Raw genomic sequence first — 13,817 nt, forward strand, 5'->3', positions numbered from 1 at the left:
CCTCCTAGCTTCTGTTTTCTGTCCTACTTGACAAATGTTGTATTGTTTTGCTTGGTGAATCCTTTTCCTTCAACCTTCAGAAAATCGACTTAAAGTAGAGTCTATTGTTTTTGCAAAGCTTTGCTTTCTCTTAAGTTCCAAACGGAAAAATAATGGCAGAAAGTTTTGGAAAGTGTTGCTATTTTCACTGCTAGCTTCTCATTTTAAATAGCATATTTACAACGAAGGGGGTGCACATGCACCGGTGCCCCCCTAAATCTGGCCCTGATCACACTTACTAGACTGGTGGGAGCTCGCGCTCACTAATTTTATTGGGATACGCGTTTATTGGGTTTGGACTCACTACACTCAATGAGACTCGGGCTCACTAATCTGAACTAGAGTAGGGGTCACTACCATTAATGACCTCGTGCTCAATGACGTCAGTGGAGCTTGCAATGATTTGTCCCTGAGTTCATTACTTTCAGTAGGGAAAGCGTTCACTATTCTCGTTAAGGCTCGCTCTTACTTAAGCTCGGGCTCATATCCTTCAATGAGGCTCGCGTTTACTCTGTCTTGGTCTCACATCTTTCAGTGAGGCTCACTCTCACTAGGCTCCTTGGAAATCGCGCACCCTAATCTATTTCGAGTGAGTTAGATTAGTTAGGTTCGGGGTCACCTTAATTAGACTCTTGCTCCTTCGCGCGTGATATCTTCCTTCAACTGGACTCGAGCTCACTCATGATTGGGGCTCAAACTCACTGACATCAGTTTACGTTAACGTGGGTTCGGGTTCCTTATTTTTAGTGGGATTCGCGTTATTTATTCTCGTTGAGGCTCGCGCTTACTTGGTCTAGGACTCACATTCTTTAGTGAGGTTCGAACTCACTACTCTCCTTGGAGCTCGCGTTTTCTAGTCTCTTTCGGTCACGCACATGCTTGAGGTTCGGGCACACTAATTTTAATTGGACTCGTGCTCACTAGTGCTGGCTCACTTCCTTCAACTGGGCTCGATCTCGCAACCATCAATATAACTCGAGCTCACTGACACCAGCGCGGTTTTCACTAACGTGGGCTAGGGTTCGTTACCTTTAGTGGGCTCGTGTTCATTATTCTCGTTGAAGCTCGTGCTTATTTGACCCCGGGCTCATATCGTTCAATGAGGCTTGCACTAACTAGGTTCCTTGGAGCTCGTGCTCTTTGATCTCTTTCGGGTAAGCGCTTACTTGGGCTCAGACTTCAGTGGGACTCGAGCTCACTGGCGACAGTAGGGCTTGTACTCATTTTTTCTTGGTCTCACATCCTTCATTCAGGCTCGAGCTTAGTCGGGTTCTGGTTCAGATCCTTTTGCAGGTTGCAGTAATTAGCCTCCTGGCACTCGCGCTCACGAATTTTGTTCGGACACATTTTCCGCGAACTAAACCCAAAATATAGTAGAAACATATGTAAAAACAAGATCATTTATTTGAGCAATCTCAAAAAATAAAATAAAATAAAATAAAGCCCAAACAATGAAGAAACACAATGCAAGGAAAAACAATAAATTCCTTCCGGGTTCTGTGACTTCTGAGGGCTGCAATTAGAATTATCACTAACATTTCCTATCAATATTCATAAAACAATAACAATGAGTGAATGATAACATTAATATATATTTATTATAATATAGCAATTTACTCTGCGTATTTGTAGTTAGAATTAGTAATATTTTTGTCTCTGTGTAGTTTCAACAATCAAATAAAGTTAGAATATGCTCGGAGTATACAAAAACTATATGCTAAAAGCAGAAGACGCGATTTCCTCTCTTCCGCGTGACGTCACACTTCCAGCGACCAATGCCAGTTCTAATTGTATATTTAGCAGCCCCTGGAAACTACATTCCAAATCATCCGTCTTGGTTGTTACGCAATGCACGGTGAACACAATATACTTCCACATGAGGCGAAACAATGTTTATCAACGTTCTGGAAAGCAACCTTGAAACCCGCCAGATATAGGAACAACATGTTAGCTGGGAGGGGTCCAAAGTATTTGAGAAAGGTCCAATACGTCTACGTAATAACGAACCTGTCTTATACTGTGCCCGAAAAGATAAGTAATTCTTACTTACTGTCACCATATTTTTAGAAAAAATGATAGAACGATTATTTCTATAAGAAAAGAAAGAGTACATAATGAGGCGTAAAATAAAATATTTAGCGTACATCAATCATTTCTATGTTAAAAAAGTATATTTCGTTAAGAAAGTCTACAAATGTTAGTCGAGTTTCGAAATTTTTGGGAGGTCCGGACCCGGTGGACCCCCCTCGTGGCTATGCCTGTGAGCATTGCTAACTAGTCCCAAATTCAATGTGGCGTTCCCTACCAACAGTTTTATCAAGAGTATAAAATATACTTATTTTATAAAAGAAATATGTATATACTAAAATACTATTCACAGAAGGGGGGGATTCTGCATGTTGACTTATTAATATTTGGTTCACAAATTACTGTAGAAGAAACCTTCATTATCTATATAAGCTAAGAATTAACTTCTAAATGCGGATCTACTTTCATTTGATTTCTGCTCTACTACATATTTTCTTTCTTATTTTGGAATTCTGCTCTCACTTTTTTTAATTGTTATTATATTGATTTGGTTCAGTATAAGTACCGTAATTTAAAAATATGAATGCATAAAAACAAATTCCATTTGTTAATTGCTAGTGAAATAAAATTCAGAAAGATCATTTAGAGCGAAAAACCTTCTCATTCACTGGAAACCATGCTGTGTTGCAGAAGCACTGCAACGACCAGACCCTTTAACTTCTGAGATAGGGGAAAGAAGACTTAACATTTGCTCAAATTCCCGCGCTGAAGGAATCTGATCGTTGTATGCTCGCTGCAACACAATATAAATTAGAGACACTGTGACGGATTATTTTTCGCTTTTTAAAACGGATTAACGAAACGGACAGTTACAGAAGTAAAAAAAAAAATGTTATTTCAAGTATATATGGGAATATTACAAAATATTTTTTCTGTTCTTTACTACTATTGCTAATAATACTTTTTTCTTGAAATACTTTGGTCGTTGCGCAACGCTGCAACACTAACATTAGCCGCCACTGATATGAGGGAATGTTTTGCTAATCTTTTTCGAAAAAATTAGTCTTCTTTCCTCGTACATATGATAATTAGATAATACATACCCCACTTTTATATGCTTATAAACAAAGTGGGGACCCTCTAGATGAATATAAAATTATTGTTTTATTAGTTTCGAAGTTGGCACTGATTTTTTTTTTTTTAGCGTTTTTGGTGGGGATATTTTCTCATCTTTTTCGGAAAATTTAGATTCCTTCCCTCGTACATATGGTATTTAGATGATACATCGCCCACTTTTATATGGTTATAAACTGAAAGCGGGGACCCTCTAATATAAAATTATTATTTTATTAGTTTTGAACTTGGCACTGAACGGTTTTTTTAAAAAGCTTTTTATGAGCGAATATTTTGCTCTTTTTTTTCGGAAAAATTAGCCTCCTTTCGCCCTACATATTGTGACGCTGAGTTCAAAAATATGGTTACATTGCTCTTTATTGAAGGAATTGAGAAAGATAATTTTGATTCATATGCATTTTAAAAGACATTTTTTCTCTCTTGACTTGCTACAACCTAGCAACAGAAACAGGAAATACGTAAAACTTTCTGAAAGTGACTAATGTTGCTTTTGCTGCGCAATTTTGTAGGAAGTTTACATGTCGAAGGTTACTCATAGACATCCTACAGGATACATAATCATGATTTTGGCAACCTGACACCGCATTAATATGTTGAAATTGGTTATATAGATATGAATCTATAGATAAGTCTAGAGACCACGCCATTTAATTCTTCCGGCTGTGACAGTACACGTATGTACATGTGTGTCACGCCACTTATTTTGGGTGCGGCAGTCTCTAAGAGCCAATCAAAATGCAAAAGAGCAATAAGTTTCCATATTTGTGGAGATGATAAAACGGATGTACTGACGGATGTGAGGCTTGGGTGTGACCCTCGCGAATAATATAAAAGAACCTCAAGGTCTCAAACGGGAGATCACTTGTTCCGGTGCAAGGGTGTAGAGGTTCGAGACGTCGGTTGTGGCCAGACAGAATCATCGTCAAAGTTTCTAAGAGTTACAAGAATACTACCATAAGGTATGTATAATCTCTTGTTGCATCATAAAATTCAAGTATAGAGATGTCATGCGGTACTTCAAAATGAATTGTGTACCTACCATAAAACTTTCAAGATTAAGAACTGTTGTCACATACTTGTATTTCATCTTCCGTATCTTCTAACTTAAATATATCAATCTTTAGCCTGTCAATCAATATATATATATAAGTTAGGTATCAATCTATCAAATGAACTATCAGATATTCCATTACTTTAGTTGAATCACTAAATCAAATGTTGTTATATATTACCATTTTAGTTATGTAATAAACTTACTTTTTATAAATAATGTTGTCATTCCCCTAGATTAAAACCACCCTTTCCCATGAAAATAATGGTGTAATTTAAGTATATTTCTTTGTGACATCCGCTACAGAATTAGCGTGAGCAGATCTCTACATTATGGTGGAATAAAACGAGCTAAATAATTAAAAAGAGTCTGCACATCGTCACAAATGGGGGCTCGTCCAAAGCTTTTCTTCTTTTTTTTTTTTTTCATTTTTCGGGACGAAAAATTTTGAGGTGCTGCTATGACATCTTTCCTTTTCTATTTTGTGTCTTATGTTTCGGTTTTGATAATATGTTCATAGTGCATGTTAATTTAAGTGAATTATGTAAATTGTCGCATTACTGCAATTGTGTTATTTTGGATTCTAATGGAAATTAATGATCTGATTATATTGCTTATAGTGAAATAACCCCCCCCCCCATTATTTTTTTTTGATTTGAGTAAAAAAAAATAGTGAAAACAGTAATTCGAAATGTCTTCCCATTGGTTCCCCTTTTTCAAACCTAAGAAATCTCCGCCGAAGTTTCATGCTTGGTATATTACAAAATCGGGTGAGGCAAATTGCAAATATTGTAGAAAATCTCTTGCTCAGAAAACTGCGCTCACGAAGACTTTGCGTTCCGAGTTATGTCCCATGGCAAAAGAAGCAACCAATTTGCCAGTGCAGCAGGCTAGTTTGCCAGTAGCTAGTTCGCCTACTTCTCTTGAATCGCGGATAAATCATCCACAGCAGTATAGTTTACCAGATCCTGTGAATAGGCAACCGAGAACGAAAACGCAACGTTATAAGGAAAATTTAGCTAAGTTTGAAGAAACTTGTAATAAAATGCCATCCTTGACTCCTTTGGACAGTACACAATATAAACCAGTAGTCGCGAAACGCACAATTTTCCTTAAGCCAGAACAACTTACTAACCCTTCTAATGAAGGTGCAGAAAGTTCATCCGAAGAGTCTCCTGGCATTATGACGAGTGATTTTGAGTTTGACCCTCAATTAGCGTCAACACCTTTAAAGAAAGAAGAACAGAAGCAAGTAGTTGCTTCAGAAACGGTCAAAAATGAAGTTTATTTTCCATTTGACATACCACCTCATGTGGGCGAACCCTTGAAAAGTAAACTCCCAGAAAATTCACCACCTGAATCAAGTAAATATGATTCAGAAGACGAAATCAAACAATTGGCAAAGAAGGAGCTCTACCAGGAAAAGACTGCACGTGACGTACTAACACCGAGTCCTTTCTCATATGACTCAGGTGAAGAATTCAAAGAGTTTATAAATGAAGAACCGTGTATTGAAAATCTAAGTTTTCTTAAATATCCGCAAATTGCTTCTCACCCTCCTCAAGTGAAATATTCCCCCACTGCCGATAACGCACTTGCATTTTTGTTATATAATAATATTAGGCAAGAAATTTTAGATAATCACGAAGTGAAGACTCCCTCAGAGGATTCATTACCCTTGGACGAGAATGTTAATTTACTCCCTCCGAAAGGACCCCAAATAGAAAATAGACAAGATCCTGATGAATCAAGTGCACGGGAAGAAACAGAAGATCGAGTAGCCAGTGTCCCGGTATTGAAATTGCCGAAATTTAAAGGAAGTCCTAAAGAATCTATTACTAGATTCCTTGATGAATATCAGACCATAGTCGAGAAATATGATCATAATTTGGCAAACTAATTGAAGAAATATGTGTCTACTTCTCCAGAAGGTTGGCCTCTATTTGTTAGAACTGCTTGTTACGCTTATAATACTGCGAGACACGAACACCATCCTTATTCTCCTTTTGAATTGGTGTTTGGTAGAAAGGCTGTATTAGGTATCGAAGTCGAGACACCATGTCGAACCCTGTATGGGAAATTCGTGAAAAAGAATCTTAGTTGTATAAGAAAGCTAGCTCAAAAGACCTTAATTAGTCAGCAGTAAAAACAAAAGCCAAAAAAAATTGATAAGTGTAGGAAAGCCCATACGTAAAAGGAAAATGATTTAGTCTTCATTAGAAATTTGGCAACTAAGGCGGGGTTATTTCTTAAATGTAAACGAGGAAGATCAGCCAAAGAAAGTTAATGTTGAACGAATGAAATTATATTATCTAAGTTCTCTAGTTCCAAACCTGATCGATTTTGTTAGATCATCCCACACTGCATAGTCAAATTAAAAATGTTATTTTAATAAGTTATCGCGATAGGCGTAGGAACTTCTAACGTGAAATTCAATGTTGATGCAGGCTTTCTGAAAGAAATGTTATGTTAATACATAAATAAATAAATAAATAAGTAAATAAATAAGTAAATAGGTACCTAACCAATTAAGTAAATACATGTATGTGTATGGGAAGGAATAAATAGAGAAAAGAGTAATATAGAGAAGTAGAAGATAGTTTTAAATCCATATATGGTCGGAAACCCTGCTACAAAGAATAAAAAAAAGAGAGAAAGAGAAAAGAGAATAATAAGAATATATATATATATACAACTAAGGAACCAACTTGATTCCTTGCGTAGGTATTATATTCCTGGTGTTGACAGACAGACCGATGGCCAGACAGACAGACAGACAAACAAAAAGAAAAACACCAAGAGAAAGAAAAAAGAGAAGTGGTTAGAAAAACAAAAGTTATTTTTATTTGCTAAAGGTAAAACTTCCGTTAGAAGGATTGAAAATCGCATTGATGAGAATATAATTAAAAAAGATATTTTAATACAAGGAGAGAATAATAATTAAAAACAGGATACGCCTTTGTACTTTGTAGGTCCAGATAGGCTTTTGCCCATGCAACCTCATCTGAGCTTAGTGAACCATTGCCTTATTGGCAAGACGGAATAAAATACCCTATGAACGTTTTCGAATTAAGTATGCAGTTCTAAGAGCATGTAACAAACTAGAGTTTATTATGAGTACACATTACATATTAAAAATGGTTTGAACCCCGTGTATTGGAAGTTATTTTTACTCGTGAGCCAGGTCGTGTGTAAATGAAGTTGAGAAGCTACTTAATTGTATGAATTGCTAAGGTTCAAGCAGGTTTATCTGCCCTCTCTGATGCTCCCTTGGAGCTCCATAATGTGGAATGTAGTCAACCAAAGTTAAAATCAATCGACAGAGTGTATTGATAAATCGTGAACAATGATACTATAATAATAAGGGTCGTGGTAAAAGAGGTCATTATAATAATAGAGGTCAGCCGCATAATAGAGGGACGACATTCTAAAAGACACCTTAATAGGGAGAGACAGAACAATAATGTAGGTAGAACTTAAAATGTAGAAATTCCTAATAATGCCCAAATCTCAAGTGCGTATTGGTACCCCCTCCCCTCACTTTCAAGAATTCGACAAATTTGAATTTTGTAAATAAAATTCACGCAGGACATATCTTTAGAAGGAATTCGATCCACCAGATAACCTCCATAATCTGAAAAACAAAGCACACGAAAACAAAACAACACAAATCATATATTATATTCATTTAGAATATATGAAGAAGCATGAATAAGTTCATAAGTTGTTAAGTTGCCTTCGATTACGGGATATTACTCCCCGCCACCAATCTATAACAGAATCTGGAATGTATGATTCGAGAGTACTATTCAAAAGACATCCGTGCACAAAAGCTAGTGCAATGCGAATGTTTAATTCAATTATGATTAATTCAAGTGGCAACAGTATAGTCTTCACTATGTATATAGTAGGCTTGCTGTAAATAAATGTATGTATATGTCAATATACATTTACTATACGTAAATCATTGTAATCATTTAGCCTGTGCACCTACTGTGCAGACTCAACTCGATAATGTGTTATTTGTAGACACCCGTTGTTAGAGTATAGAACTATATATTGGAATTAATATGTTAATGTTATCTGTTACAACGGTAAATATTAATTGCTTGTAAATTAGAAACGCACTTCCTTATTATACCATATGTCTCTATCTCAACTATGCGAGATTAGCTAAGTTGTTCTCTCTCTTTTCTATTTTATGCGACAGGAAATAAGATGTTTTTGTGCGTACTTATTCGCTTTAAGTGTTCTTATGTTCTTCAAAAGTAAATGAAGTCAGTATAAATTCAATAAAGGAATAGAATATTATGCATATAATATTATTTCATGGCATTGCATGTACCCTTATTAGTTTTCGTTAGCTTAGTATAAGTTATTCCTTAGTTATATTAGGAACTCTCATTTTTTTTGATATGTGCAAATATAGGTTATAAATTTTATATACACTGACGACCTATCTTATTCAAGTAGTAGCCTACTACCTTTATAAGGAGATGCAATTCATTATTAGTATTCTATTAGTAATTAATTCCATAATTCTATTAGTATTATTTTACTCTAAAACATTATATAATGAAGCAGTGAGAACGTAGTTGTCATTTGAAAACAAACACAAAGACAAGAAAAGAACACGAGCGACAACAATCTTAATTTTGTATAATCATGTTTTGCTTCCTTTTACAGATAAAAGTCTCTATTAATTGCCATTGGTCGTAAGTAATTACGTCTTGTTTTGTTTGTATTATTGCAATGCAACATTATAGTACATTCTATATAAAGTATTATAGTTACATACATTATTGTATTACAAATATTGCAGATGGATGACGATTCACAATTCACCGTTTGCGTAAGCACTATAGGTAGCCCCGAAATACCTGTGTACCCCTTCTTTATTTTTTTTCATTGGCATGAATGTAGGTATAGTACTCTGTTACGAAGCTAGGACGACTTCTTTCCCCTTTACTTGTTTTTCCGGTCTATTTCCGGCCTGATCCTGCAACGTTCTGTACCCTTTTTAAAGGTCTCCCTTTCCAATCAAGTATATGTTTTGTTATGTATTTCATATTTATTAAATAAAATATTGTTATATACTTCATATTTGTTAAATCAAATATTGTTTCTTTTCTCAACGATCTTACTTCATAACAGTATCATCTGCTATTATGTAATAATGTTCTCTTGCATAGTTTCTGCATTCCGGAAGTAAGTTATCTACTTCCTTACTCAACTGTTATCAGCACACACTCTTAGTTCTACTATTAGACTTAGGTCAAGTTGAATATCAGCAACCTTACCCATAAGTTTTCATGCAATACTAATAATGCTAATACTACTACTAATAATAATAACAGTGATAAAATACATATGATTTGTACTGTCATCTAAGTTAAATAGTAATACTAATGAGTATATATAAGCTATTCACTTTTCGATTCCCACTTACTTAAATTCGTTACGTTCAATTGAAGAATATACATGTAACATAACAATTGCCCTCATTACTCTTCCTATAACAATTATTGTATAAAACAAGTATTACTTCCTATAACAAATATTATTTGAATACCTTCTTCTAATACCACTACTTCCATTGTGACTACTTGCATAGCTTCCTGTGCGTATTTCTTGTGCGCCCAATATTGGATACGCTCCCTCCTTATATTAGTGAGACTTTCTAATCATTGTAACTACCATTTACTATTGCAAAGAATTTTATTTTTCTTTGCTCCAAATACTTTTTTCTTTTAATTTTGTTTCCTTACTATAAGTTCATTTTTTTTACTACTTAATATATCTATATAATTTTTATCAACATTGCGTTAGGAAATTCTGCTTATACTATGGTGTATCATATCAGTTTTTTTAGTTAAATGGAGAAGTTATTTAGTTATTTATTAGTTATTTAAATCTTTTAATTGAAAATGGTATATTATAAACTAATCGTGTTTTATTCTATTTTCATGGATCTAATTGACTTCTGAGTGCGAGTTCTGTTCCTTGAAAAATGGAAGAATACCTAAGAAGAGTAAAATTTGTACCCCCCCCCCTTTGGAAATAATTTGGAAATTCTTACTGTACTTCGGACATCAGACTACAACTTCAAGAAGTAATTGTCTTTAATGGTGTATAGTGGTGTATTTTAGTGGCGTATTTCATTCAAAACGTGGCATTACATTCAAGTGTTAGAGTATTATACTATGTAATATTATACTATGTCAGAATATAGTTTCTACTTACCACTTGACACTTTTCTCATGGTAATCCATAGATAGGATGCTGAAGTAAATCATGCCGACGCGATTATAATATTTCCAAAATGATTTAAATCCCTAACTACCCGTAGTATTAAACGCACTTTTATATTTTAGTAAGAATTGTTGTACTTGCATTCAATATGCATTTCTTACTTAAACAACACTCACACAAACACCTACATTACGATCACTTCGCGACTCTCAAGAATAAGAGTAACTACCATGTGCATGTCAATCCGCGAATTACCAACGTTTGACTACGTGGTCACAAGCTTTGCATAATACAAAATATCCGGCATCCACCCATCCGCTATTGGAAATAATTAATAGACCAAAAAGAATTGAGACACCTATTACTTTCCTTATATGATGTATGGCGTCATCCTTAGAACATTAACTCGAATAAGGAGTACCCAACCCGACACTTTATTTGTGAATTATGAACACTCAATAACACTCACAATTAAGCCCCTGATTCTTGTGGGTTCCAACAGTAAAAACAAAAAGAAATATAGCATTACTTCTTATTCAGTTGGAAATTTTGTAAACGTTTTCCTAGCTGAATTGGCACACGCTTCCTGTCTATGCAAATTGTAGACAGTAAACAGGAAATGCCTGCGGTTTTACCTAATCTAAGATTGCGAATAATCGCCTGTGGCAATATACTTTAATGCCAGCGAGAAGTTAATAAAATGTGGATGATTAAAATTCTCTAATTGGCTAAATTCGGTATACCTGATAAACGCCCACAACCTCTAGCGGAAGCAAGAACCACTAGGTGTGGAGGTTCCAAATCTAACTAAGTATTGGTTCGATTCTCCGAAGTTCCCGAATAATAAACAACAAAGGATCCTTTTCCTTCCTCGCTCCTTTTGAATACACCTGTAAACTTTTAAAACGCACAAAAGAGGAGAAGGGAAAGAGAGGATTATTCAATATTTTGGAGGATTACTTAAAACGAAACAGGGTTCCAATAAATTTTAAATTCATGACATGTAGACTCAAGGCAACGGCTACGAGTAAACGCAATATTGAACTATTATTTGTTTGTTTTGTCACGCTTAAAATAATATAACCTATAGTAAAGAGATAAATTAAAATTTAAGATCATAATATCAACAGTTTGACGGTAGTCCCCCCTTGAATCTACATGAACTTAAATATTGGAAATTCCTTATAATAAATTAACAAATCAATGGTAGTCAATAATAGTAATTCAACCCTTGTTGATATCTCGAATCCTTATGTAACCAAATCTCTACGAGCTATGTAACTGTAGAGATCTCTATTTAAACCCCATTAATAGTTTACGTTACTAATTACTCAATACCAATTATTTGAGGTGACTAAATTGTAATCATTCATTTATCTTTGTAAACAACGAAACACGGCTGTCTTGCTATGTAATTACCACAATTTATGTATTGGCATATCTTCTTTTCCATTCATCTTAGGTGCCAATCTCTTAATCAATGGTTTATGTTCTCTTATTTCATTCAATCACTTCATAAGCACAATATTGGAATTAAAATATGTGTGTAATGTAATGCAATAATGCAAACTATTGTGCTCCTTAGTATATTACATTGTTACTAATTATAACAATACTATTTCTTACTTACTTGTGTAGTGTTAAATTTCTAATGGGACCCTATTTCGTTGAATATGAGATGGTACACATCTCACTAGATTGTAGTATTTAACGTACGTAACCGTATATTAATACTTACTTTCATTAAAGTTCAGAATTTGCCATTAGTGAATCTACTGTACTAAAGAAACTGAATTGAATTTAAGATAGTGTGCTGAACATTACAAAATCACCGTTAGAATGATAAACCGAACGGTTCTCTGTTATTGTCCAGTAGTCTAATTCACTCTCTGTCGTTACTTTATTCTCTGTCCTTTTTGCATATATTACAATTCCAATAAAATGTGGATACTTGTCGTTAAGGTTTTTATGCAAGATTTTTTAAATAATGAATCTTTAGAACTGAGAACTGTTAGTTGTTAATGAACATTATGTAGGTTGTTCTCCTGTTGCATTCTTGCAATCGTAGCATTTGTGACAATTGAGAAAATTGACTTTTTCTCTTAATGTAGCATGTTCCATATGTCATTGACTTTTCAACTTTAGTGTAATATTTCCTTCGAGTGACTTCTTGCAAATTTTAGCACATTGAAATGTTGTTCATCTTTAACTTTGATATAGTACATCGGTAATGTTATATGATGTGTCAAACTAAAATATTTTGTTAGTTGATGTTACTCATTCATAATCACCTGTATTTCCATTTTCGTTGTGTTATGTGAAGGAACAGAGACACCATTTTGTTATAAACGTTCTCTGTATTATTGTTAAGAAAAGATGAAATGCGACTATGCTGACAACAGACTCATAAGTATACATAACCTATGCTTTCTTCACTTCGCGAAAACTTTTTTTTTCAATATATATATATATATTTTTTTACGAGGGTCACTCGAAAAGTAAGGATATCTGTATTCCAGCTTCACCGCTCGCTTCTTGATGATTTTCGAGGACGAAAATTATGAAGCAGTGGGAATGTGACGCTGAGTTCAAAAATATGGTTACATTGCTCTTTATTGAAGGAATTGAGAAAGATAATTTTGATTCATATGCATTTTAAAAGACATTTTTTCTCTCTTGACTTGCTACAACCTAGCAACAGAAACAGGAAATACGTAAAACTTTCTGAAAGTGACTAATGTTGCTTTTGCTGCGCAATTTTGTAGGAAGTTTACATGTCGAAGGTTACTCATAGACATCCTACAGGATACATAATCATGATTTTGGCAACCTGACACCGCATTAATATGTTGAAATTGGTTATATAGATATGAATCTATAGATAAGTCTAGAGACCACGCCATTTAATTCTTCCGGCTGTGACAGTACACGTATGTACATGTGTGTCACGCCACTTATTTTGGGTGCGGCAGTCTCTAAGAGCCAATCAAAATGCAAAAGAGCAATAAGTTTCCATATTTGTGGAGATGATAAAACGGATGTACTGACGGATGTGAGGCTTGGGTGTGACCCTCGCGAATAATATAAAAGAACCTCAAGGTCTCAAACGGGAGATCACTTGTTCCGGTGCAAGGGTGTAGAGGTTCGAGACGTCGGTTGTGGCCAGACAGAATCATCGTCAAAGTTTCTAAGAGTTACAAGAATACTACCATAAGGTATGTATAATCTCTTGTTGCATCATAAAATTCAAGTATAGAGATGTCATGCGGTACTTCAAAATGAATTGTGTACCTACCATAAAACTTTCAAGATT

This window comes from Thermobia domestica, chromosome 16 (assembly GCF_964235325.1).
Source record: "Thermobia domestica chromosome 16, izTheDome1.hap1.1, whole genome shotgun sequence".
Lineage (NCBI taxonomy): Eukaryota > Metazoa > Arthropoda > Insecta > Zygentoma > Lepismatidae > Thermobia > Thermobia domestica.